This window comes from Aythya ferina (genome assembly GCF_964211825.1).
Source record: "Aythya ferina genome assembly, chromosome: 3".
In the NCBI taxonomy this organism is placed as follows: Eukaryota; Metazoa; Chordata; class Aves; order Anseriformes; family Anatidae; genus Aythya; species Aythya ferina.
Window position 1 is genome coordinate 111,090,352 of NC_140298.1, and position 27,684 is coordinate 111,118,035.

Sequence of the window (27,684 nt, forward strand, 5' to 3'; positions counted from 1 at the left end):
TCCGTACTTCTCCATTAAATGTAAGACCCACTGTGCTACTGGGTAATGATTAGCATGGACGGAACAGACAATAGTGCCTAAAAATTCATTGCAGCCATGTTTTTAAAAACTATCAAGTCAAAACTTAACAAAAAGCCCAATTAGTGCCCAAATATCTTGTCTATTTTTTCTATATATGGTATTATCATTGTTAAAATATATCAAAACTAATGTATAATTCCCAGAGTATAAAATGATATTACAAAATAAATATTCTAAATGAACTGTTCTCTATCCTATATATGCAACCCAAGACGTGGAAATACACAATTGTATAGATGATAAATGAAAATCCTCTCAGATTTGTGAAATGATCATTATATATATATTGCAAATGAATAATGAAATAAAATTTTCCCACCCACATGCATACGATCTATTTCTGATGAGTTGAAAATTACTCATTTCAATTATTCTTTTCATTTTTTTTTTTTTTCCGTAACAGATTATTACTGGGATTTGGATGCATTTAGCAAGAACCAATAATGTATCTTAATGTGTATTTGTTGTTGTTGTTGTTTTGTTTTTTGTTAACAAAGGAAATAAAAAGAGAGCTAGGATTTTTAATATCTTTTGGTCTTTGAAATAAAATTACTAAATACATACTAATGTCTGGTATCCACCGAAACAGGATTTCACAGGTATTCAAGTGAAGACATGTAGAGCATGCTGATATTACACTTCTGAACTACTATTCTAGTTCTATTTCATCTTTTTTTTTTTTTTTGATGTTTTCCTTTTCCTTTCCTTTCCTTTCCTTTCCTTTCCTTTCCTTTCCTTTCCTTTCCTTTCCTTTCCTTTCCTTTCCTTTCCTTTCCTTTCCTTTCCTTTCCTTTCCTTTCCTTTCCTTTCCTTTCCTTTCCTTTCCTTTCCTTTCCTTTCCTTTCCTTTCCTTTCCTTTCCTTTCCTTTCCTTTCCTTTCCTTTCCGGGTTGGGGGGAGAGAGGGGAGTGTCAATGTTCACAAGGCGAAGGGTTATTTTCAGGATTCACGCTGGACTTTGGACAGTTGCCTGTGCTGCATTTTGTTTAAAGGATGCCAGTGAGTAGCAGTTAGGGTGACTACCTCCTTGTCTTGTTTAGTCTGGAGCTCTTTGGATCTGTCTGATTCTCCTCTAAAAAGTGAAAAAATTATGATAGACTTATTCTCTGAATAAGTTTCATCTAAATGAAATCCAGGAAGTAGCCAGACTGAGAGTAAAATAGGACCTGCTCTTTCTGAAAGCAATGGAGAAATGAAGATGGCTTCACATCATTCATTCAAAGCTATCTCATGCAAAAGAATTGAGTTTTCTAATTTCATAATTATGATCTATTTTTTATTCCAGTAAAATGTAGCAGTGGAAATTCAAGGCCTTTCAGGTGATTTTCGAATGATTTCTTCAAGGAAATAATTCATACAGAAACCCCTTAGACATCAGCACGTGCTGGGTGCCACCAGTTGCACACTTTTGATTCCCAAGCATCATGAAGGAATAGTCCATGAATGTTATTAGGATTGTCTTCATGTTGAAAGAAAAAAATAAAAAATAAAGAAAAAAAAAGATATTTATTACATTTAAGTTAGACACAAAGAAAAATAATTCTAATGATGAAGAGAGTTCAAAACAGGAACAGATTGTCTGAGAATTTTGTGAAGTTACTGGAGGTCTTCAAGAGACAGCTTGGCAGCCAAAAGGCAGGAATGACACAGACAAATTTGATCCTGCCATAGGGGGACATGATAGGTTAGGGTATAGGATAGTTCTATAAACATGATGACAGCCCGAATGTATTATAACCATCCTACAGACTAATAATAGTAGGCAATTACAGGCACTTAGTAAAAATTCAGACATTCACTTTCAAGACAGTTAGTAAAAAATTAAACATCCTGTTCTGAAACCTTCAGCTAAAATGCAACAGAAAGTGGGATGAGCAGAGATGAGAGTCAGATCAGAGCTGGTCCCTCTGCCTCAAGATTCTATGCTAGAACACACTGATCATTCCCCCACAGAGCCCATCTCACTGCTAACGAACGTGTTCACTCAAAATCAGGAATACATTATTTATATTAAATAATTACCCTCTTATAAAAGACAGGGATTTCATATGAACAGAAGCATACCATAAAAGGTGTCATAGTATGGCTGTGAGAAATGACTACTTAGTTACTGGCTTTACCATAAAAAGCATTTGGTTTTTTTTTTAATCATCAACAAGCAGTAACTTTCTCATTTCAGGTTGTCTCTGTTAGGCATTTTCAAGGATTTGCATGTCTGATTCTTCCCTCTTCAGCAAAAAAGTTATTACAGTGTTTCAATGAAAAAAAAAAAAAAAAAAAAGAAAAAGGAAAAAAAAAAACTAACCACCACCAACAACAAAAACCCAACTACTTAGATTTAATATGAAAGCTTGAAGAGAGCAACTTAGGTGATCCTACAAATACTACCACCTTTATTTGTCCTGAGTTGTATCTTCCCTGACGAGTAGATCTGCTCATAGTCCTTGTGATTATCATTAGGACAGACTAAAAGTAGAATAAAGTGCTGATTGTGGTGCTAAACTTGGCTTTTCTTGCTATTCTCCTACCTGCTTGTTTTAGTTTTCATACTGCTAAAGACAATTACTCTGCAATATTTAATTCAAAAGTTCAAAACTGAATCTATTGCAGGATGTTTTATTGTATTTCTCATTTCATTAATCTTTCTCTATCATCTATTTACTGGATGTGAATTGTAAGAAGCACTGTGCCACATTTGTGTGCTTCAGAAAAACAGTTTGCATGTGCAGACAGCATATGGCAAATGTATAAATGGTTATGAATAAATCATGAATCATCACAATTATTAATAACTGATAAAGTCTTGAAAAAAAGCCTTTAGCTGAGCAAAGTGAAAGAAGAAGAGAGTGCAAAATGCCTTGGAGAAATGTGTCTTCACTTAAGAAGTGAGCACTCCCACAGCCTTGAACACTGGATTTGGCAGGAGACTGTGTGGAGCCAGCTATCAAAATGGTTTTAGCAGTGATGACTTTAACAGAGGGTATGTTCTTCTGGAATCTAATGATAGAGGAGATGGTGAGAGGAAGACAGGGGGGTAGATTGCTCAGGGGATTTGTAATGGGAACATCAAGATAACACTTGCCAATTTAATTGCGCTTTTCATCATATGATCTCAGAGTGCTTTTGTCATAGATTCATCGCTTTTATGGCCAGAAGGGACCATTAGATCATCCCTTCTGACCTCCTGTTTAATTCAGAATTTCATTTTAAAGAACCCAATATCTTGAATGCTTTGGAAACATTATGAATTTAATCCTGTAACTCTTACCCATGTTGAGAATAAATTACATAGGATAGAAGTCCTAATTTAAATGGAATAGGATTTCTGTGTTACTACTGCAAACTGAAAGAGGTATAGAATTAAATCCAGAACAATTTAGAATGGAAATGAACCGTCAGAATATAACCATGGGCAAAGACATTACTGTTGGAGGGTCTGCTGGAATGCATCTTTGTGTTTTCCTCTCTTTCTCTCTTCACAAACTTCCAACTCTTACACTAAGATTTACCTACATACTTAAGCATCTCATATCTGAAAGAACTGGGTCTTCTCTACTACATATGGTTGGGGAAACCATTCTACTTTTCCATTCTTTTATGGACTTGTGAGAACCCAGAGAACCTACTCAGTTAGGAGAAAGAATAAGTATTGAAGTTACTTCCTAGGAAGAAAAAAACATTAGTGTGGATCTGGCACAGATATATCATAGAATCATTAAGGTTGGAAAATACCTCCAAGAGCATCTGGTCCAACCACCCCCTACCACCATCAGGGGGATGAGGTGCTGGTGAGCAGCCCCACAGAGAAGGATTTGGGAGTTTTGGTTGATAGCAAGCTGAATATTAGCCAACAGTGTGCCCTGGCAAACAGGAAGGTCTACCGTATCCTGGGGTGCATCAAACACAGCATTGCTAGTCGGTTGAGGGAAGTGATTGTCCCACTCTACTCTGCGCTGGTGTGGCCTCACCTCGAGTACTGTGTGCAGTTCTGGGCACCACAGTACAAAAAGGACACAAAACTATTGGAGAGTGTCCAGAGAAAGGCCACAAAGATGGTGAAGGGCCCAGAGGGGAAGACATATGAGGGCTGGCTGAGGTCACTTGGCCTGTCCATCCCGGAAAGTGGAGGATGAGAAGGGACCTCATCATGGTCTACAGCTCCCTCACAAGCAGGAGTGGAGGGGCAGGTGCTGTTCTGTCCTCTCTGGTGACCAGCGACAGGACCCAAGGGCATGGAGTCAAGCTGTGATAGGGGAGGTTCAGGATGGATGTCAGGAAAAGGTTCTTCACTAAGAGGGTGGTTGTGCACTGGAACAGACTCCCCAGGAACATAGTTATGGTACCAAGCCTGTCAGTTTAAGAAGTATTTGCTCTTAGTCATATAGTCTGAATTTTTGGGTAGAGGTGTGTGGAGCCAGGAGCTGGACTTGAGGATCCTTATGGATCCCTTCCAACTTGGGATATTCTATGATTCTATACTATGTCACCCAGCAAACCATGTCCCTAAGCACCAAGTCCAACCTTTCCTTAAACACCATCAAGGACGGTGACTTCACCACCTCCCTGGGCAACCTGCCCCAATGCCCAACCACCCTTTCTGAGAAAAATTGTCTCCTAATTTCAAACCTAAACTCCCCTGGTACAATTTGAGGCCATTCCCCCTAGTCCTATCACTAGTAATCTGCAAGAAGAGGCTGACCTCCAGCTCCCCACAACTTCTTTCAGGTAGTTGTAGAGAGCAAGAAGTTCTCCCCTGAGCCTCCTCTTCTCCACACTAAACAATGCATTCCCCCAGCTGCTCCTCCCAAGGCTTGTGTTCCAGACACTTCACCAGCTTTGCAGCTCCACTCTGGACATGCTCCAAGGCCTTGATGTCCTTGTTGTAGTGAGGGACCCAAAACTGAACACAGTAGTGGAGGTGTGGCCTCACCAGAACAGAGCACAGAGGGACAATCACCTCCCTGGCCCTGCTGTCTACACTATTCCTGATACAAGCCAGGATGCTGTTGGCCGTCCCAGCCACCTGGGCACACTGCCAGCTCATGTTCAGTTGAGCTTCCACCAACAGCCCCAGATCCTTTTTCTCTGCACAGCTTCCCAGCCACTCTGCCCCAAACCTGTAACGCTGCATGGGCTTCTTGTGGCCAAAGTGCAGGACCCTGAACTTAGCCATGTTGAATCGCATTCCATTGGCTTCTGCCATTGATCCAAACTTTCCAGGTCCCTATGCAGGGCCTTCAAATGTAAACCATTATGAAGTAGGACTGAAGTTAGTATGAAATCACTCCCGGAGTAACATGACCCATGGCGTCCTGGGCACTCACCAACCACAGCCACCTTCCAGGGCCATAAGCACCCCCATGAAACCTCATTGGGACATGGGCACCCTGCCACGATGTGGTCTCTCCTCCTGGCGCATGGGCGCCTGTAGGCCACCTCACAGCTCTTCTCTCCCAACCCAGTTTCCTCATTCCTTTCCAGGTGTGTTCTCTAAAACCTGCAAGCAGCGGCCTTTGCTTGCCCCACTGCCTCCTGTGTGGCCACTGCCCCAAGCCCCTTGGTACCAAAAGGACACAAGTTCCTGTACAGATGTTCTTTATTTATCTGGTAGAAGTGGTCTGCTACCAGAAGAAATTTTTGAGTCCCCCACCCAGCTCTGCTGCACACACATGCTCCTGCTGTCCTCTGTTGAGGAATGAAGCAGTCATGTCCTTTGGGATGCCAGCAGGCCTCAGCAGTGCATTTGCGAGGGCGCAAAAGGAGACTCTCCTTGGAGGTCCTCATCTGATGGATGCCGAGTCCCCGCTGGCTTTTTTGCTGGCTGGGCAACCCACCAGCGGACAGCTGGCATTGTCAGTGATGCGCATGCAAGGAGGTGATGATCAGGGCGATGTTGGCATCCAGATGACAGAAGAGGGTGGAGTCAGTGGAGGTGCCTTCACCACAGGACCCTTCAGAGGGCTGAGACGTTTCCTACTACACTGGCTGGCTGTCAATCTGAAGAGAACTGACTGTCAGATAGGTGAAAATGCTGTTCAGGAATTATTAGCCAGGCACTTCCTTCCACCTGCCCCTTTTCCTGATGCGATGCCTATCTTCACATGGGCCTTGGAGGTCTTAAGTCCAAGGCCTACCCCAACAGGTCATGGGCATTCCCTGGCTACTGCTATCTTACAGAGACATGGGCGGCCACTGGGACATGGGCCCCTTCTCCTGGGACATGGACTCCCACAGGGCAACCCACAGCCATGGGAGCCTGTCCTCTCCTAGCTCCTCTCCCCCATTCTCTTGGAGCATCAGCTTCCCCAGACCCATAGACAGCAGCACTCACTTGCCACACTGTCTTTCCTATCGCCAGTCCACAGGATGCACACTCTAGATGAAGTTGCTAGGGGAACACGAGGGGGGTCTTCTTTTCTTTCTCATGTCTTGTGCCTTCTTCCTCGGCTGCAGGCGCCCAAGCTCTTGCAGGTGGAGCTGGTAGAGATGCTTCAGGCACCTCACAATGAAGGCAGCGTTGGCCTCCATCTGGCAGAGCAAAGCGTAATCATCTACAGCATCCTTTCCCCAGCAGTCTGTCCCCATGGAAGCTGAGGCCAACTGGCCCGTTGCCTAGAAGCGACAAGCGAAGCAGCACAGTGAAAAGCATGGATGAGGGCTCAGAGGGTAGAGAATTGTCCTGCTGTGCTCGGCTTCCTCTGGAGCATCCAGCCTCAAAGGCCTGCTCTGAGCAGTAAGTGGGACTCACACCACCACCTGCAGGCCCTGGGCCATGCCAGGGGTTCCCAGCAGCTGTCAGCGCTGTGGCTGGGTGAGTCTCTGGGGAAGAGGCAGAGGGCCTTTCAGGGCCTGCTAGGGCTTCCTTATACCTGCTGGGTTGTGTTCTTTCCTGGTAAGCCTTTGTGGCCAAGGTCTTTGTACTTCCCTGCTCCCTGCAGGCTGGCTCTTTCCTGCACTCTGCATCTCCATCACTCACCTGTCTGCGGCATCTCTTTACTTTTCTCCAGAGGCCATGGGCAAGCAGCATCATGCTGAGAAAGCAGATAGCTTCCCATTTGCTGCATAGGATCCAGACTCTCCTGCCCTGGTCAAGGTAGTCCCAAAAGTGGCCCAAGGGGTAGGGCAGGGCAGAGGGCTGGTGCTCTGTGCCGACAGGCTGTTGTTTCAGGCCCTCTGCAGGGACCACCGTGCTCAGCCTGAGCCGGATCCAGCTGGGGCAGCTGGAAAGGCCTAGGCTGCAGGGCCAGTTGGGGACCTGGTGTTTTGTGCCAAGGCTCCTGCTGACCCTGACCCTCTCCCAGCAGCGGTGGCTGCAAAAGCCAATGCTACCTAGGATGAATGAAGCCCGGGCCAGAGCAATGGCCAGGAGGAGAGTCTGGGTAAGCTTCATCCTGTTCTCTCCTAAGGAACAATACCAATAGTGGAGATGGCTGTCACACTGAGCAAAGCTCCAGCAGTGACCACCAGCAGTAGCAGCTGTGACAAGTTGCAGCCTGATGTTATGCCTGGCCCTGTCAGGTCACAGGGCCTGTCAATGGGAGACCAGCAGGCAACAAAGGCCGCAGTGAGGCTGGGGAGGACGCAGCAGGCAGTCTTCAAAGTCTGCTGCTAACTCTGCAGTCTGCTTGGGGGGATTGCCTGCCCAACAAGGCAGTGGGCCTGAGCCCTCTGTGTTTTGGGCCATTTCCTGAATTTCTCAGTGAGAAAAAGCCACTGCCAGACCACATCCAAACTGGGCAGCCATGGCATGATTCTCCTCAAGACCCTCTTGGGGGCAAAGTGGAAGCTCCCATTAAGAGAAAAGCCCCAAATTGGCTGTTGGTTGGATAAAATCATAGAATCATTAAGGTTGGAAAAGACCTCCAAGATAATCTGGTCTAACCACCTCCCTACCACCAATGGAGGATCATCTGAGGGATGAAATGCTGGTGAGCATCGCTGCAGAGAGGGATCTGGGGGTTTTGATTGATACCAAATTGATTATGAGCCAGCAGTACACCCTGGCAGCTAGGAGGGCCAACCGTTTCCTGGGGTGCATCAAGCATGGCATTGCTAGCCAGTATAGGGAAGTGATCATCCTGCTCTACTCTACAATGGTGCATCCTCACCTTGAGCCTCTCCCTTCTCTTCCTCTCCAGATCTTGCAAATCAAGAGCTAACACACTATTTCCAATGATACCATACCCTACACTACAGCTAGTACTTGCTTCTATTGCTGTTTCCCAGAGATTAACAACTTGGATGCAGAACCAAGTTAACACAGCTTTATGCATTTTGGAGGAGACTTAATTCCTATCTGACCAGTTTGGAGCATGATCAGATCACATCTGTCTGTATCTACTCATGTAAACAGACATTTATATTCATCCACCTCTGTGTTTCTTTTTGAGAGGCACACAAGGACTAGAGAGTATATTCATCTAATGATATACATGAGGTGACTAAATCCAGATGTTGTTCAACTAAGGCAAAAATATTCACTTGATGCTGCTGAAATGGTGCAAACAGATGGTAAAATTTATCTTTTGGTGACTCATGTATCATGGAAAAAGAATATATACGAATCTCTTTCTTTCTGACCAGACATGTTGCAATCCATCACCAACAATCAATAACTATATTATTTGATTTTATTTTTTTTTCTGTATAACAACATCTCAGCTCTCAGAAAATATTCTAAGGTAGTATCACTAACTTGTATTGTTCCAGATAACTGATTTTGAGAGCTATTCCAACCGCAGAAAGGATCCCTATAGCAGCAAAATGAGAGGGGCAAATAACCAAGCTCTCAGATGGCTTAATTTGGCATTTTTAGTCCATCCTACTTTTAGATCATTAACATCCATAATTCACAGAGCACATTATATATATAAGGCATGCTAAACTGGCAATAATCACTGACAGTTGGCTTATTTGTGATTACATCATGGTGAAAATGATTAATATGATTTTTCCATTGCTACAGATGGAACAAATGGCAAAAACTTTGGTTTCCATCCTGATAAATATGGGCATAACAATACAGTCATTTTCCTATTTTTTTTTAATGACAAAGCTATAATATTTTCTGAAAAAAAAAATGAGAGTAGTGTTTCTTGAGGCCATTCCATTAGCTTTTTCTCCTGATTGAATCAGATATAATGCTGTATACAAAGGTTTTTACACAGAATTTGGAAACTTACATGCCAGAACCTTAAGAGATGCAAATGTTGTAATTGGATCCATTATTACCGAAAACTTGTCTTTTGACCTATCTTAATGAGAAACATCATGCTTTTATACAAATCAAGAGCCTGCGCTTGCATATATTAGGAATATGTATATATATATACGGTAAAATATAAATCAGCAGGTTGAATTTCAGACAGTGGGTGTTTTTAGTAGCATTTCTGAGGTGTCTATACTGAGACGGATACTGTTAAATGTAATTATCAATGATGAAGATGACGGGTTGAAATTTACTGTCAGCAAGTTCAAGGATGACACCAGGTGGGGGGTAGATACTCAAGTCGTGAAAGTTATGACATCTCAACAGGTTAGAAAAAGGAGTTGAGAGAAATCTCATGAAGGTCAACATGGGCAAAGAGAGACTCCTGTGATTGGGATGAAATAACCCTATGCACCAGAGCAGATGCTAGCCTCAGCAAGGGGACCTGGAGTCTGTCCCAGTGGACAAGAAGTACACCTATACAGAGATCCACCTCTCACTGAGGTGCATTAGCCAGCAGATGGAAGATGGAGGGGAGTGATATCTGGCACCTGTGAGATTGCACCAGAGAGCACTATAAGCTGTTTTGTCTTCCTCCCTCCCTGCATGATAGATGCTGTTTGACTGGAAAAATACTGTGGAGGGCCACCAAAGTGATAAAGGGGATGCATGAGGAGGGGATGAGAGAACTGGCTTTGTTTGCTCCTAGGAACAGAAGCCTAAATGGAATTTTATTGTTATCTACCATTTCCTAATGACTGGTTGTACAGAAGATGCATCAGAAGTTCCTGTATATATTTTTTCTATAGTGTACAGGAAAAGAACAAGAGAGAACACAAACTGGAGAAAAAAAAATATGTGATTAAATGTAAATATTCTTCACCTTGCATGTGATTAAACACCAGTACTGTTTGCCCAGAGAGGTTGTTGCATCTTTGTCCTTTTAGGCATTAAAAACTCGACTGGATAAAGGTGCAAACAACCTAAAATAACCTTAATGTTATCCCTATTTTGAGCAGGAGGCTAGATAAGTTAACTTCTCCAGATCTTTTTCAACCTGTTTTGTTCTATAAATCAATAATATTTCCTAGTAGAAAAAATATGAAAATATATTAAATATTTTTAAAAGAGATTACGGTGATGATGGCTGTATTCCAAAGAGTTCCTCTCAAGTAAAATTCAGTGTTATTTGGGATTACAAATATTTTTAACTGCTATTTATTAATCCAATATTAATGGTGATATACTTTATTTAATCTATTCATATTTTTTTTTTTTTTTTTATACTAGCTTGTATTTTTCGGAACTCCTTTGAAGTATGAACATATTTAAAATATCTCTTTCAATGCCTCTAACATAATGAAATCTTGACCCTGTTAAATAAAGGGAAAATACACTATTATGTGTTTACTGGTTTCAACATATATATATGTGTGGTTTGTGGCAAAGAATCTGTACATGGTCCATGAACAGAAGCTGTGTTTTGTGTTGTTTTTTGTTTGTTTTTTTTTTTTTTTTTTTCATGTACTCAATAGGATAAATAGCATGAAGATGATTAAAGAGCATAAAAGATTCCATATGGACTTCAGTAGAGCGAAACTCATCTAATGTGTTATTTTATGAACATATAAAGGGACAGACTGCCCTTGGGTAATTCATTCTTCCACTGAGTTGATGCAGGAATCTGAGTGACATTTCAGGGCATGCTCTGAAATCTGGCACTGTAATGTCTCAGTTTTTTCAGCATATAAAGTGCAGGGGGCAGGCCACTATTTACTATACAGTCCCCAAACAGGAATAAAAATAATAATAAAATAAATAAATAAATAAATAAATAATATTATTAATAATAATTAATAATAATAATAATAATGTTAGTAACAAGGCTTTGATTTCTGTAAAAAACTTTAAGATCAACTTTTTATTTCATAAACAGAGAGATAGTTCTAATCCCACATATCTTATGTAAATGCTCATAGATATGTGGATTTATGGTTAGAATCATCAAATCGCAAAATATCCTGAGATGTAAGGGACCCACTAGGATTATCAAGTCCAGCTCTTGACTTTTCACACCACCACCACCACCCAAAAATTGGACCATATGCCTGTGTGTGTTGTCCAGATACTGCTTGAACTCCAGCACGCTTGGTGCCATGACCACTGCCCTGGGTAGCCTGTCCCAGTGCCTGACCACTTTTTCAGTGAAGAACCTTTTCCTAACACCCAGTCTGACCCTCCCTTCTCCCAGCTCCATACTGTTCCCTCAGGTTCTGTCACTGTCCCCAGAGAGCTCAGCGCCTGCCCCTCCGCTCCCCTTGTGTTGAAGCTGCAGGCTGCCACAAGGCCTCCCCTCGGTTTCCTCTTCTCTGGGTTGAGCAAACCAAGGGACCTCAGCCTCTCCTCATACGTCTTCCCCTCCAGACCCTTCACCATCTTAGTTGCCCTCTTTTGTATGCTCTTTAATAGTTTCATGTCTTTCTTATATTATGATATCCAAAACTGCACATGGTGCTCCAGCTGAGGCTGCACCAATGCAGAGAAGACCAGGACGATCACTTCCCTCGACTGATTAACAATGCCATGATGGATGCACCCCAGAATACAGTTGACCCTCCTGGCTGCCAGAACACACTATTGACTCATATTCAACTCGCTGTCAACCAGAACCCCCAAATCCCTTTCTGCAAGGCTGCTCTCCAGCCTCTCATCCCCCTCATTAAATACAAATAAATTACCACTGTCCCATCAGATCGGTGGCAATAGATGATTACAAGCATGTTCTTAACCCAATCCAGTGGTGAAGCAAAATACACTGTTTTTTATTTCTGTACACTTAATTTTGCACTGCCGTGGACTAAGAATTTTCATATTGTCAGCTATCACAGCCTCTGTTGACAGGCAGTAAGACATTATTCTGCAGTATTTCAAAAATTTCCTGTCATATCCCTGTATCCTGACTACACAATACAAATCTGGTGTATGAGCCCTGTTTTAGTTGATACCTCCCGACAGCTTTCATGGCTGATGGCCTAACTCAGAAATTCTGATTCCATATATATATATGTATATACACACATATATATACATATATATACACATATACATATATATGAACAAAAGTAATATATAATATATATAAATATATATTAATTAATATATTTTCATATATTAATTTACAAATAAAGGGAACAAAAAACAGCCACCAAAATGGTGTCTAATTATTCCAAGTTATTTACCATTGCATTATGTTGTGGATTAACCCCAGCAGGCACCTAAATCTCACATGGTGGCTTGCTCACTCTTCCCAGGTTGGATGAGGAAGACAATTGGAAAGGTAAAAGTGTGAGAACTGATCAGTTGAGATGCAGAAAATTCACTAGGTAAAGCAAAAGCTGCATTCACAAGAAAAACAAAACAAGGAGTTCATTCACTGCTTCCTATCAACAGCCAAGTGCTCAGCCACTTCCAGGAGAGCAGGGCTCATCACCTGTAACAGTTTATTGGGAAGGCAAATGCCATCACTCCAAATGTCTCCCACTTCTTTCTTCTTTACCCCAGCTTCTATTGCTGAGCACAATGCCACATGGTGTGGGACATCCCTTTGGCTGGTCTAGGCCAGCTGTCCTGGCTGTGTCCCCTCCCAGCTCCTGGTGTACCCCCAGCCTCCTCACTGGTTGCACAAGAAGCAGAAAAAATCCTTGGCTCTGTGTAAGGGCTGCTCATCAATAACTGAAAATATTGGGGTGTTATCTCCCTTATGTTCATTAAAAATCCCAAACACAGCATTGTGTGAGCCTCTACAAAGAAAACTAACTTTATCACAGCCCAAACTATAACAAGTAAATTACCTGTGACATGCTGCTCTGATTTCTCATGGCATCAATTAGGTAATACTATATGGGAAAAAAAGGACAATTTAAGAGGAAAAGCCCTGTAAACTTATTTGTGTTACATTAGAGGTAAGGCTGCTATGCATTCAAATTAATTAGCCAAAGACCAGTAATGTTGTAAAGCTCCTCAGTTTTCCTGAATTCAGAAAAACTATCACCAGCATTTTAACCTTTGAACTGAACATATGGTCACAGACGTCAAGGACACTACCTGTGCTTGGATTTACCTTATAGCAGAAACATTTTCCTAATGAAATTTCCTTACAGTCTAATGCAAACGGATACCCAAACATATGTTCTCATTATGCAGTACTTTGTTTCCCACATAATTTCCTTACCTTTGAGAGAATAACACCTCTCTTACCTGAGTGAGATTTTTCATTAAAATAATGAGCTATATAACACCTTGAATGGTGCAATTAACCAAAGATCACAGAATACTTTATAAATCAGAATTTCAACTCCCCACAAACAAGAGTTTTTATTACCATTATCCCCATTTTCCTGAGGCATGGATTGAAGCAGACTAGAGTTCACACAAGTTCCTACTTGATAAAGCTCTATGCAAACCTTTCCCTGATGAGGCTCCAGTAGAGAATCACTCTCTTCACTGGCTACATATAGTTCCCTGGTGTCTTATCTAGAAAGAAGTTTTATCCACTGCATACTAATGTAACACCTATGCCAGGCACCTTTAATAGGCAATTTGGATATTTACTGGTGACTCTAGTCCAGATGTTGTCCACAGGCCTTGAGTGGCACAGGTGAGCAAGTGTCTACAAGCATTACATACATGACACGCACCTCTGAGATATCCCAATCTCCTTTTAAGGAACAGTCCCCTTTCCTGGGTATTGTAGTGCAGATCCATGATCTAATCCACAATTTTTTTTTTGACTTCAGGTGGTAAGAGAATCCAGCTGAAAAAATAAATCTTTTGTACTTCTTCTAGAGTACTTGACAACCAGACTGATTTATCTCATACATATTTATTAATTTTAAGAGCGTTTTGGAAGACATTTGACATTTCATTTAACATACTTGTATTATTAGCCTTGAATGCTTATTTGCAACATTAAAAATCACTGCTAATTGTTACAGGGGCATAATTAAGATTATGCCAAAGTCATCCTACATATGAAGTCAGACTGTGTATAAATGTCAATGTGAGGAATATGTCAATATGTATGTAAATATGCATATGCCTCTAAAATATGTATGCACGCGTATATTTTTATTATCTATCATGCAGTCTTGATTTTTTCTATTTTAAGTAATATTCTGGAACTCTGCATCCCACAACAATAACCACTTGAATTTGCATGGGCATATATCAAGACTGAATTCTGGAACAGGTTTCATTTCACAGATCTTAAGATATCTAGAGAAAAGAGCTGTATCTGAGCTAGTTTTTTAGACTCCCTTTGAAATCAGTAGAGACAAAGCAACATCTTCAGGATAAAAAATCTTCATTATGTCATTGCATTATTTAAATTAATCTTCAATTAAATATACCTGCTTCCTTGGACAACTCTCCCTTTACATGAAGTCTACGCAACTTGTTGGAAAAAATACATAAATTCTTTGCATATGACAAAGTCCTCTTTTGGACTTTAATATAACTCTAGTTTTCAGTCCTACTGAATTATGATTTTCCAGATTTGTAAACATACCTTCAATGGCAATAGACTTCAAAATTAATCAAAGAATTATTATTATCTCTCATAAAATAGTTTTTCAAAAGAGTGTGCCTATTGGTATGAAAAGTCACTGTGAAGGTTTCTAGTCAAAACAAGAGAAAGAAGAAGTGAGATAAAGTATAAATAGGTAGAAAATGAGATGGGGAAAAAAAAAAAAATAGACTGAAATGACTGAAATGAGTAAATATATATATATATATATAATAGGTAAACAAATAATGTCAACACTCCAGAAAGAAGAATGTCTGGATTTGAGTTCTGAGCAAAAGACAGTTGTTTCTGCCTCTTTATACTGTCATCATAAAGGACTGTAAAATGCTTGAGTTTCCTAATGTTGACATGATAATAATAATAATGATTTTTCACTCAAATGTAGGATGCTTTCCCTTAACCCCTCTCTCACTTTTTGAGGATTTGAACTCTTTGAGGATTTTTAAACAAAGCATTTATTTTGTGACTCTTATAGTTTTAAACAGAAAAACAAGTAAAATGTAAGAAAAGAGAAACATCCTGCATCTTCTACAAACTAAAAACTAAAAAGCATTTACACTTGGAAAGCCATCCTGTAACATCATTATCCACTCAGCTACTTTCACTGGCATATAACAAGAAAAAAATGAAACAGTTTTGTGTTGATGTCACTATCCTGTCTTTTTGCAGATAGCTAGTGCTATCCTAAATAGATGTATGTGCTTGAAAGATTAGTCCTGTTTTTATATGCATATCAACATCATTGCACAGCTCCAAGCCTAGTTAATTTTTATTTAAAATGAAGAAGCATAATGAAGACTATGTGCTGGAAATGTCATAAGGAACTGCTTGTGTATATTACCCACTTTCAATTTCTATGATTTATGTGATGGAAATCAAAAGCATTCTGTGAAAAGTGAAGCCCCAGATTAGAAACATACGAAGCTGAATACTTTGGCATCCTTTTGCAAAGGACTTTGGCATCTGAGTTGCTCTGGGAAATGGTTTGATTTTACTGTTATGAAGGTGAAAGCAAAATAGCTTTCCTTACATTTATGCTTTGATTTATTGTAGCATCCTCACTTACATTGTTCTGATCTTGTTCTGATGTTGAGATAACAATGGAAATCTAGTACCTTTAACTTTAGCACACAATGCTATTTCATTTATTAGGAAAATATATATTTTTAAGTAAATATTGATTATGTAATGTATCCATAATCAGAATACTCCTCTGCATCTGATTAAGCTCCAAAAAGCCACATAATATTGGGATACAAAGGTCAGCTTTGTCAGTCTGCTTAGGAATCCTGTTACATGCACAAAGGAGGTAAAAAAACTATAGGTAGTTGCTGTAAATCTACTTCTTTGAGAAAAAGATATACTCTTGGAAACCTGATATTAAGAAATGTGTTTCATAGTGATCTAGCCTATGAAGCTAGATCATTATGAAGGTAGACATGGCTCTTAGGATCAGGGAGACTGACCACCCTTAATTACAGAATTATTTCCTGGAATCTGAACAGTGGGTGATTGTGCAGGCACTTGTTACTAGAAATTCAGATATTTATGGATACTTTCTGGTAAAATTATAGACATAGAAGAAAAAGCTAACCTCAGTGTTTACCTCTTTCTAATGAAGACTCAAGTTGGTGGTGATGCCCATTTAAGACCACAAAGAAACAATCTACCTTTATACAATTCATCAAACAGATATCAGTCATGAGAAATGGAATATTCATGGAAGAAGGAAGGAAGGAAGAAGGAAGGAAGGAAGGAAGGAAGGAAGGAAGGAAGGAAGGAAGGAAGGAAGGAAGGAAGGAAGGAAGGAAGGAAGGAAGGAAGGAAGGAAGGAAGGAGGGAGATAAAGAGCCACAGAAATTCAAAAGAAGAAAACCAACAAATATTTACCAGAGTAAATCAAACACCAGAAGAAAGGAACAGGAGAAGTTAATCCCACATCCTTTTAAGCCAAAAGTCTTTTGCAGGTTGCCTATGTAGAGGGCAGGCTTTAGTAAACAAGAGGTTTTAGATTCATCATTGGGGTTATTGAATGAAAGTCCAAGGCTTGTATCAGACAGGAAATCAGATTAGTTGAACCTTTCTGAGCTCAAAAATATTTGAAAGCTGTCCAAGGAGAACCATCTATCAGATGAACTGAAATGGGCAGACTTCATAGGAAGATCAATAACACTTAATGTAATAAAAAGATGTATGGAAGTTGAATCAAATTTGCTTAGGAAAACATGCATCTGACATTTCAGCATTTATTTCACTAAATGTAGGAAGATTGCTTCACAGTAAGGCTTTTTATTATTATTTAATATCAGAGGCAACACAGTCTCCGCTAGTATAACACAGCACAGCTCCATGGAAATCAACAGAGTTATACTGATTTATAGCAACTGACGATATCATCCAGTACTTTTACATTAATAAGCTTAGGAAAGCTATTTCTTCACAAATAGGAAAGCTAATTGTCTGACCTTTCAGCCTCATCCCTTTTTATAGTTTTCTTGGGGATTTATGAAGAAGATTTATGAGAAACAACCTGTCTCAGGACAGGGTTAGCTGAACCTCTGTACCACTTAGGTTTCTCTGAGCATGACTACATTATCCAACAGGGCATGATGAAGGAGCAGCTGAAGTGCCTTAGTTACTGAAGTCCTTGTATTTCATTTTACAGCCATGAGACAGCTTAGAAGCTGAACCTCAGCATCTGGTGTACAGGTGGGGCCTGGGAGCAGAGGGGGCACCATCTTTGGTCTTTCTTGTCAGTGTGGAAACCACAATTCTTAGACATGGTCATGCTCTTCTTTTTACCCGTTTTTCGTGTTATGGCCAGACTGAATGAGTTCGTATGTAGTTATGTTTTGTTCCATTCACATATGTCAGCTAGTAGGTTTGACCAACTTCTTCCCTAAAACTTTACTAACATACATTAGAGAACACAGATTTTAAAACAACGATACATTTCATATTTTATCTTTCCATCCATGCATGCATACATGCATCCATCTTGCAATCACTCACAGTTAATCTTATTTATTCGAATGAGATAAATTATCTTCTCAAGTTTCTGCGGCAGAGTTAAATCAATCTGCATTCCTTTAGCTAGGTCATATCCTGCTGTATCTTTGGATCTTTCAGTCTGGTTCCCTTTTATTCATGCTACCTTGCATTCTCCCCATTAGAGTGGCCTAGAGCCATTAAGACTGTTATCTCTAGTATTGCCTCGTAATGACCCTTAAGTGTAAATTGTTAGGCACCAATTAGAAAGGCCTCCTCCCTCTTTCTCTAAGTGGGTAGGCTCTATTAACTTGACAAATCCTCAAGTTGAAATATCTATTGGGTACAGATTAAAGTTGTTTAGGAGTTTTTTGTTTTGTTTTGTTTTTTTCTTCCCAGAAGAAGCTGATTCAGCAAGACCAAAACGCTTATTAGGAATAAACTTTTGAAAAATGAGTGAAATCCAGCCAGAGCTTGATGAAACTGCTCGCTTTTCTGCCGATGCATTCAGTGAGAAAACCTTATTTGCTTTACCATATGCACCAATACAGGAATCACGCTATGAGTATCCCTGGAAAATCTTACTGCTTTACTAACATGGAGTTGAGAAATTTGAATTTTTTAGATCATCTTTTTCAGTCTTATGAAGTGTGTATTGATGAGTTCAGTGATTTTAGACCTCTCCTCTTAATAGATATATATATATGTGTCCACCAATTTGTTGTTCTATTAAACACTGGCCACTCAGATTTTCCCTGCTGTCTGTCATACAAAAAACTACAAACTACTAGGAGCCACAAATGATCTGAGAATCTTTATTTTCAGTTTCAACACTGTTTATTTTTAAACATTTCATTATCATAGTAAAGATTTTCTTAAAACTGCATTGAATTCTTTTTTTTTTTTTTTTTTTTTTTTTCTTTTGATGATATAAGTACTTCAGTCTCTCCAGATCTTGGAATTTTCTGAGATCAGGAATTACAAGTTTTTATTTCAGTTCTAGTATTACATTGCTGATAGGGGACTTGGAACAATCCTCAATAATTATCAAAGGACACTCCTATCTTTATTATACATCTCAGACAAATCTTATGAAAAATAATTCTGTGACACTGTTGTAGAGTATTATCTGCTTTGTGCCCATGACATACAGATAGAAGAAAAATTTCTATCCATCATAGTTGCATCTGTTTGCATCAAATATGGATCTTTTTATGCAAATAAGATTCCCCACTGCTTCTATTACAACTTTCTGCTAGAAACCAGTACCTGTAAATTTTCTTTTCCTCAATGTGTTGGGGATTTCATTTCTATTGATGACAAATGCTATTACACAGTAAGGGATTATAGGAATTGATTTAGAACAAAAAATATGACAAAGATTATATATGCAAATAGGAGAAGAAAGGCCAAAAGGGTAGTTTAGGATGTAAGAAATAATGGAATAAAAAGCAGAAGTAAGAACATACCTACAATAAATGGATAACATTTCTGATAGTGACAATTAGGCTGTATTACAGACATCAACCAAAAGTGAATATACTTAGTATCTGAATCATCTTAGACATTAATGCAAGATTTTGGGGGAAATAAATAAATAAATAAATAAATAAATGTATATATATAATCCCACATAGCACGTGAAGAGTACTAAAACACCTGAGAAAATAGAAATATTGCGTGCAGATGAGACTCATCCTTCCTACAGAATTTTGTTAGAGGATATTTTGGTGTTCCAACTATGGTTTTACACTAAATGTGTACAAGTAATAAAATATATAGAAAAGTCACTGTCTTAAAAAAAAAAAAAAAAAAAAAAAAAAAGAAAAAAAAGCCGCTCTCACAGCTAAAGCCAAAGCTGGAAGTATAGAGTGCAACTCTCTGATGTTTATTCTTTTGGTTATGTTTTGAATTCTTGCTTTTCGTGAGTTTTCGTGAGAATTCTTGAACTTTCCATGGACTGCTAGTGGATGAATGTCTCACCAAAGATGATCAACTAATCAACCAGTAGTCAGAGAAAAACAGAAGAACACACAAGAAAAAAAAAAAAAAAGAAAAAAAAAAAAAAAAGAAATCTTGTTTTTCTACCTTCATACACACAGTAAGCATTTTTAATAAATAAATTGTTATAAGTACTAAAATGGGGGCTGACCTGCTAGAGAGCAGCTCTGCAGAGAGACCTGTGAGTCCTGGTGGACAGCAGGCTGACCATGAGACAGCAATGTGCCCTTGTGGCCAAGAAGGCCAAGGGTATACTGGGCTGCATTCGCAAGAGTGTTTCCAACAGGCCGAGGGAGGTGATCTTGCCCCTCTACTCAGCTCTTGTGAGGCAATATCTGGAGTATTATGTCCATTTCTGGGCTCCCCAGCAAAAGGGGAGCTACTGGAGCTACATGGAGCTACTGGAGCAAGTCCAGAGGAGGGGTACAAAGATGATTAGGGGACTAGAGCACCTGTTGTTAGGACAGGCTGAGAGAACTGGACCTGCTTAGCCTGGAAAAGAGAAGACTGAGGGGAGCCCTTATCAAAGTGTATAAATACCTGAGGGGAGGGTGTCGAGAGGATGAAGCCAGTCTCTTTTCAGTTGTGCCCAGCGACGGGACGAGAGGCAATGGGCACAAACTGAAGTACAGGAGATTCCAGCTGAATTTAAGGGGGCACTTCTTTACTGTGAAGGTGACAGAGCACATGAGCAGGTTGCCCAGAGAGGTTGTGGAGTCTCCTTCTCTGGAGATATTCAAAACCCACATGGATGCCATCCTGCACAACATGCTCTAGGTGATCCTGCTTGGCAGGGGGTTTGGACTAAATGATCTTCAGAGGTCCCCAGCCTCAGCCATTCTGTGATTCTATAACTCTGTGAAAAGGTTGCAAAAAAGGTTTGCAGAGAATAGTATTGGTGATTATTAAAGAAGCTTATGTTTCTCTTGCAAGGTGCCACATTAGTTGAGGAAACTTCTTAGAAATAATATTGTACATTCCTTCCCCAAAACTCAATAGTATTTTTCCTTTGTTATTTTTCCTATGTTTCCTTGTTTTCTACCTGCCTGTGTTACATATTCCATCAAAAGTGAGAGAGAAGTTGTTCAGTTCTTCCAAGAAGAATGGTCATACATCTTCCTTATAGATGTACAAGATTAGGTAATAAAAATCAATTCAAATGTTTCCAAAGTAATAAAATAGCCATTGGTTGAATTTTCACCTGACAGCAGAAAAGTATAACATATAGCACTGTGTAACACAAACCGCTATGTTTTATAGCAGGGATACAGAGTTGTTTTTCACAGAAACTAACTCCTTTCAGAGATAATTACCTTGTTTATTTACTAATCATCACTCCAAATACAAAGCTATGTCTGTTCAAAACATAGAATTTTCACAAGTAATAAAGTGCTGGTAATTTCAGAAGGAAATTTTGTATCATTCTCTATATTTAGAAATCATTAAGCAAATCATTTGTCAAATTGCATGTAATACATTTACTTTTATTGATGTTGATCTTTCACAATATTGGGAGAGAGAAGTAATAAAGATAAAATCTGTGAAAGATGCCAAACGGAGAACATTTATTTCTATTTTTCCTAATTAAACAAGCTTTGTAAGTAAATAGTCCTAAACTTTATTGCGACCTCTCCTTAGTCAAGATGAATATACTTATAAGAACTGCCATAATAATCTTATTTAATACTCTCTCTGGGCCTGTTACATAAAACTTTAATGAATAATTTGTCAACAGTAGACATAAATCTCCTTGCTGATGCATATCTTAATTTTTTCATAATTTCCAGGTCAAAGTCTGTTATGCTTAATGCAAAAAAACCTGAGCAATATTAAAGATACTATGTTCAGACAGGTTTATTACACACAGATATATCCACTCACAATGGATGTTTCTCATTGTTAGCAAAGATATATATATTTCCAATAGTAGATTCAAATTGCACATTTTCTTTCATTATCCAGCTGCATTATAAGATTTCATGGGCTCCATTTAATTTATTGCAGCTTCTTGTTATGCAAAGAGAGCATCTACTTAAAAAAAAATCTACATATCAGATTGTATAGAGACTTCATACTGGGAGAGAGATTATTAAAATTTGATTTATGTTTCTGAATCTGAAGTAAATCATCTGATTGTGAAAGAGTTTCTAAAAGAAGCTAATTTCACTTGTTTGTTTTAGGCATATTGTAATTTAAATTAAAGGTAAGTTTTCTTGTATTTTGTGACTTTGCAAGGCCATTTCACAGGTTTCCTTTGTGTTGTTTCCAATCTTTGTGTCAATGTAATAATTTTGTTTATTTCTTGTTTACATTCCTTTTTAATCTTTTTTCCTTTTTCTTTTTTTCTTTTTTTCTTTTTTTTTTCCCTTTCTTTTAAATAGACTGAAATTAACAGTCCTCCTTCTATTTTAGGTTATTTTACTGACGTTTTTGCACCAATTAATTTTTCTCAGAAAAGTTTTCAATTAAACCCCTGGTGATAGGAGGTGGAATTCTCCAACCCTAACCTGGAAATTCCACCTCCCAATCACTGGGGGGTTAATTGAAGGTTTTTGTGTGGAAAGAATTGATTGGTGTATAACCAATCAGCAAAATATTATAAGACTACAAGGAATATGGTTAACCTTGGACTATTTAAGGAGTATTACTTTATTTGAAAGAAAAAAGAAAAACATAAGAAACATACAAAATGGGTCAGCATATTGAAAAAAGATTTCATTAGTGAGATCCAAGACAAATTCTCATTTGCCTTTTAACACAACACCTTCCTGAAATGGCACTTTAATTTCAACGAGGTATTGTGTGTTGTATGCTTTCATTTCTTGTGGGATAAGCTATGTGAAAAGGACAGCACTCTTCTAAGTCCTTCCACAGTGTTAATTGTCAAATTGGCTTCTTTGTTGTTGATCTATAGATCTACCTTGCTTAAAAGCAGTGAAGGTTCTGTTTAAAGACTTGTACAGTTCCAGCTAGTAACATTGCTTGCATGAAATTTCAAGAAAATAGACAGTCACTGCTCTGAAGAAATTTGATTGTTTTATTGGGTAGAATACAAAATACAATAAAGTTTCAAGAAATGGAAAAGATGCAGATTTTGTTCTGAATAAAACAGGATCCATCAAACCCCTGGAGATGGAGCTCCAGAATTATTGAAATATACTCTATTAAAAGTAAAAGAGCATTTATTCTCAATCAATAGCAAATCCTAGTAAATCAAATCCTGGTCTGAATGGGTTTCATAGATCACATTGCAAACTCAGGGTATTCATCTGCCATTCTTTGCAGGTCTGCTACTTTAGTTTAATGCATTGATCAGCTAATGTAATATGAATTTAAAAAAGGGAAATAATACTTGGTATTCTTGAGGTTTGATAGCTAACCAAAAATCAGGTTTGCTTATTCTGATCTACTAGGCACACCCTAAGAAGTCTTTTTCTGCTTTTCAGCCATTTTTGAAAACAAAACAAAACAAAACAAAAATAAGCAAACAAAAAATATATGGCAGGAATGAGGGTGGTGCCATTTTTTTTTTTTTTTTCTTCAGGTTTTATGACTATTTTGCTTGCATTAAATATATAAACAGCTTAGGATTCTTCACCGTCAACTGAATGAATTAGCAATGGATAGTATATATACTTCTTGCTTGCTCCAAGGTTTTCATTCCTGTCTGCACAGAGGGACCAGTTAATGGGAGGAATACATTTTTCCATAATACACCACAGTCAAATGACTAATGTGTTTATTCATCATATAGATTTTAAAACTTGTGGGATGACAACCTCATCTATGCTGCTATTCAAAAGGAAAGCACTATTGCTAACACATCATCCCTATGAGGAAACTGATCAGCTGACCATTTCCTATGAGGAAACTCTGACCATCACTTACTTTCCAGTTTCATGAAAAACTAACAAAGCTGAGTTAGGTGTTCCCAAAAACAAGACTCAGGGTTTCTAGTATCTTTTGTGGTGTTTCCTAATGCTACATATTTCCTAGTGCTCGGCAGGGTAGGTATTGTTGATCTCAGTGAAGACACCAAACTGCCTCCCATCTACATATAGAGAGACCTTAAGAAATGTGCATTAATCTGATGAATTCCCCCCCTGGAGTTGAGCATGTAAGGGTTGTAGTGCTGGTTATAATTTCATCCAGCAAGTTTTTTTATCAGCTGAATGAGCAAATAAATATTTTTTCATATAGTATTTCTGCTAACTTATATCACCAATTTATTTATTTATCTTTTGTTTGTGGTAGTGGTGGTGTTTTTTCCTACGTGAGACTGCTTCATTATCAAATTGCTTTGAGAAGCACATCCCACATATATTGTTTAAGTCATGCTATGAGAATAACCAGACCTGATGCTAAGACTGGGAGGTTTTAGAGGCATAAAACAGCTGCAAAATGCGAAGTTTAGCAAAGATCTTGAAAGCTAGCAATATACAACCACCTTTTTGTTGAGGCACTAAAACATTATTGGAGAGATTTTCTGACTCACCATTATAAACAGATGTATTTGTTTTTTTGACTTAGGAAAACCCTGGTAGATGACAACTTGATAATCTCGCAGCTATGCAATAAAGTACTGGAATTTATATCACCTCAGAAGTGATAATTGATTGATAGTTCACTAAATATATTTCAGTAACACCAGTTAGAATATTATTCTATAAAACACATGAGGAAACAATGATTTATTAGTATCCTCAAATCAATAGAAGTAATCATATTTCTTAAAATGCTTCAGAAGTTATCCAGGGTATACAGTTCATTAAATGGGCTTATCAAAACAACCCCTGATATATATAGACAATAAAGTACATTCAATAAATATTTAACCATCCATCTCCCTTTATCATTCAATGAGAACAGGATGACAAACTCTCATTTTCCTCCTAAGAAATCCCAGAACCAGATACTTCAAAGAAGGAAGGAAAAATTGTGTAAAGACATTTGTCAAAATGATCATTAGCTTGCATGACAAAAGAAATTCACATCCTGGCTTTGAAGACATGCATCATAACTTCTGAAAAGTTGAATAAAATACACTGGCATTTCATGTGTTTGCTGACGTGAATGTAATAGATCTGATTCTTTAATTTACTTGGATTTCTTTCTCCACACATGTTAAAGAGTGTGTTACAAGCTAAAAGCATCATTAATAAAGTTACTTCTAATCAATTGAGTCCAGTTATGACATTACTCCTTTGATATCCATAATTATTTTTTTTGATGGATTTCAGAAAGATATCTGCAATCCTTGTTCACTGTTAGGTTTTAGATAGGAAAAATGTTCCTATCAAGAAGCAATGGATTTACTCGATTTATACTCACCATGCACAAATTAATTCCAGGTTAATTAGACAAACAGAAGGAGTATGATTCTAATTTATAAAAATATTTGCATATAGATTAAATCTAAAATATTTGACCAGCTCATCCAGTTTCAACCAATACTACTTCTCCCCAGATCAGTGCACACACACTACTTTGATAAAGACACCTTGCAGCTTCCTACTGTTCTTCTATTAATACTTGATAGCTATTCTATTCTCCCACATGCCTGGTAACAGGATGACAGGAATGGGCTAATGGGCTAAAGTTGTGCCAGGGGAGGTTTAGGTTGGATATTAGGAAGAACTTCTTTACTGAAAGGGTTGTTAGGCATTGGAACAGGCTGCCCAGGGAAGTGGCTGAGTCACCATCCCTGGAGATGTTTAGATGTAGATGTTTAGATGTAGAGCTTAGTGATATGGTTTAGTGGAGGACTTGTTAGTGTTAGGTCAGAGGTTGGACTCGATGATCTTGGAGGTCTCTTCCTAGATGATTCTGTGATTCTGTGAGTGTTTCAAACCCAGATCCTTTGTTCCCAAAATAAAGTAAAATATCTCCACAGTATGGAGAGGGAAGGCTTGAGGTGTCATAGGGTTTAGTACTGCATGGGGAGTGAGGGAGTTCTGGAGTAAACTTATCCCTATTTTACTACCAAACATACGTTGTTTGTACTATTAAATGTCAGGATTTTCCCCAGATAACTGTGAACTATGCACTCAAAAAAAAGGGTACTGCAAGAAATCAAACATGAGGCTAAGACTGGACATAACATTATATAATTTCACAAGGTGTTACTTTAAATTGCATATCTCAGAACACTTTGATCTCCAGTTAATATTTAGTTCTCCTCCAAATGTTATTTTGATTTTCAGGCTACATTTACTTGAAATCATAAACTCAGAAAAATTTATAATGGAAGGGATGTTGGGGGTCATGTGACCCAAATTCCTGCTTAAAGCAGGTTCAACTTCAAAGGTTAATCTGAAGTCTTAGTTCAGTCATGTCTCTTTCACCCTTATTTTGCCTGTTTCTGATAATCTTTAGGAACGGATGTTGCACAAGCTCCAATTGCAATCTTTACTTCTTTTGACACCCTTCATTGTGTTATGAATTCTGAGTCAATTTAGCTTTATAAGATTTATTTATGGGGTTGATAAAAGGCAAGTAAACAGCGCTGGGTGCGTGGGGAGTCTGGGCTCCTCCAACATGCACTCCCGTTACATCAGGTGGCTGGTTTTTATGCTCCTAGGCTAATACGTATTCATTACTACTTCTAGAAAAGGCAGGGTTATTGTAATTAGTTCCCAGAATCCGAACCCTCCCACTGGCACATGCATATCAGTCTCCGGTGGTCCCTCTGGGGGTCTCTCATGATGAAGGCTCATAGTCTTCCTCCCAGGCTTTGTCCTCGTCCTTCTCCTTTGTCCATCTTGGCCAGATATCAGACTTGCCCAGCATCCCATGCAAGCTTTGTCTTTTAGTCATCCTTCAGTTTCACCTTTCTCCTTAATCTCTTGGCCAGATATCAGAGACTTGCGTAGTGTCCCATGCTATAGTCACAATAGTTAGCAGTTATTCTGAAACCCCTTTGTTCTCTTATCCCTGGATATCAGAGACTCATGGTTTACCCTTCAAGCCCTCTATTGACACAAATTGCTGGAACATTCCTTACAATTGTTAATAAAGAACGTTCTTAATATTGAATCATAATTTCCCTTGCATAAAATTGTTTCTGTTGCTTCTCATCCCACAACAGTGCACTTCTTAACATAATCTGGTTTTGTTTTCTCTGCAGTTTTCCATGATGTATTTAAACAAAAATAAGATCTCCCTTATACAGCAATATCTTCATTTCTCATCCTTCCTCCAGATCTTCTTCCATAACCAAAATTTTATGTAATTGAGTGATTGTAAAAGAGTTATTTTTATATATATATCTTTCTGCAATAAAGTTTCCAGGTGTATGAAACCACAATGTATTGCTTGAATTAGATATAATTTAAAAGTTAGATATAATTGTTCAAATTCAAGTGCCTAAAGTGTCTATGATCAGGTAGCTGTTACGTCTGTGAACAATGAAATGTATTACTAAAATAAAGATATTATTTTGCTTTGTTTTGTTTTGTTTTCAAATACCTGTATGCATTTATTCTTTCATATGCAAAAATGACATATATTGAAATACACCTGAAAGTGTCAGCTCATTGTTGCTTAAATTCTATTAAAAATTGTAATTTCCAGGAAGCAAATGACAATTCACAGTTAATGTGATAGTAGTGACTACAATTAGATATTCTCAAATGTAAATTTCTTATTAATATTTTAGATTAATATCCCTGGCTATGTTTTTTAAAAAGGTTGTATTTGAAATTCAAATCAAAGATAAGTTAGCTGCCTTCTCTGAAAATCTCTAATAAACAATAGCAAATTTGTTATTGTTATTGTCAAATAGAATTAAACAGATGCTGACAATATTGTTTTGCATTTTCAAA